Raw genomic sequence first — 1,888 nt, 5'->3', positions numbered from 1 at the left:
CAGCTGTAGCCTACAGTGTGTGTGTTTTTGATTGATTGATTGAAGAATTTATTAACAGTTTGCAGAATTACAGTACATTTCAAGCACAAACTCAATACAAAGGCTGTTAACTGTGAGTGGACGACCCAATTAAGCATTACACTTGTTTCCAACAGGGTCCACCATGTTCAAATCATCAAAACATTTAGAGACGTACAAATAGACACTTCTATAGACAGAACAGGAATTCATGTGTGTGTGTGTGTGTGTGTGTGTGTGTGTGTGTGTGTGTGTGTCTGTGTGTGTGTGTGTGTGTGTGTGTGTGCGTGTGCCGCGTGCGTGTGCGTGCGCGCGTGCGTGTATAGACAGTATGTAGAGAGAGAGAGAGTATAGCTAGCCTAGGCTTATATAATTATTTATCTGACACATTGGCATTTATCTGACACATGTGAGATGCTGTTGGCAAAACTGTTATTTGATATACATAGCCTATCGATGAGCTCAGTATTAGGTGAAATACGTTTTCAGGTGGGTTGCACTATGGCAATGCCATTTGCCAATCTCAGCCAATCAGTTATACTGAACAAACAGTCACATTTCATAGCAAATGATTACTAGCAGAATATGAAATTATTTTACACTGTCACACTACCAAATAACCATATAGGATCAGAATATCTTGTTAAAAAAATATGATATTCTTAATCTTATCTCTGTTGTGTGAGGAAAGCTTGGAGGCTACCAGATTCGACGCATACAGTATGAGCTCCTAGGTTTGCTTTTTTTGATGCTATGCACAGCTTGTGTGTAGGTGTGTTTGTCTGAGCACGTGTTTGTAGCATGGAATGTGATGATTTGATACAAGTGTGTTTTTTTTTTAAACTTGCAACGCAGTCGTCCGACCAAGACTAAGCTTGAACCTTGAACCAGTCAGTAAGACGGAGGGTGCGTAAAGATCTCAGATGCACAGTAAGTGAAAAGACCCTTTTGACTCCTGAGAATAACTTGAATCTGCAATGTGGAATTTATTTTAATGAAAACCTAATAAAAGGTTATTTTTAATTGATCTATATGGTAGAGTATGTTAATACAAGTGTAACTAATACACACCTGTACATACAGTTGGAGGCCATCGATATTGTCCTTTTCTTTTTGCTGAGGTTTGCGTGATCTGCGCAAAAGGACAGTTAACCCATTTTGGGCGGGAACCCCTTTTGGTGTTTTAAACATTGTTATAATTTAGCTATTGAAAAATAGCAGATCTACAAGCTCATAGCGCGCCACCGAGTGGCGCGCTACGAGCTTGTATGTCTGCTATTTTTGAAAAATCGTGAAAATATTTATTTCAGAAAACTGGAGGATTTAGAAGGATTTTTTTAAATGTTGAGGTCAGGCCTAAATGGGTCAAATGATAAGGGACAATATCGGTGGCACCCAACTGTAGTGGTTGGAGGTGCATGGTCTCCCTACTACTCTCAAGGAAGAGGAAGAACATCCGCACACCAGTTTGTATAGCTCCGAGACTTACTTTATTTTAAGGCAACAAAAAAGGCATTGAGATGTGCACATAATCTTCTCTGTGAACTTACTCCCTACTACTCTTCCATTGATAAATGTTCACCCTGGTGTTGGGTATAGGACCTATATAGGACATACTATACTGGTTGATATATATAGAGCATAGCAGTGGTGGCAATTTTGTGGTGCCACAGATAGAAACCCCATTCATTTCTGCCATGGAGATTTCCAAAAATATTTATATAAATCATTTTAAGCGGATTCTGTATCAAAACATATTTGAAAACGCAAAAGAAAGGGTATTTATGAAATATATAGGAGCCTATATAATATAAATACATATTAAAATAGGCTATATGTTTTGACAATCAAATGTTTCATGCTCATGATT

The sequence above is a fragment of the Electrona antarctica genome, assembly GCF_951216825.1.
Source record: "Electrona antarctica genome assembly, chromosome: 23".
Lineage (NCBI taxonomy): Eukaryota > Metazoa > Chordata > Actinopteri > Myctophiformes > Myctophidae > Electrona > Electrona antarctica.
The sequence above is the reverse complement of the archived record's forward strand: the minus strand, read 5'-3'. Positions refer to the sequence as shown.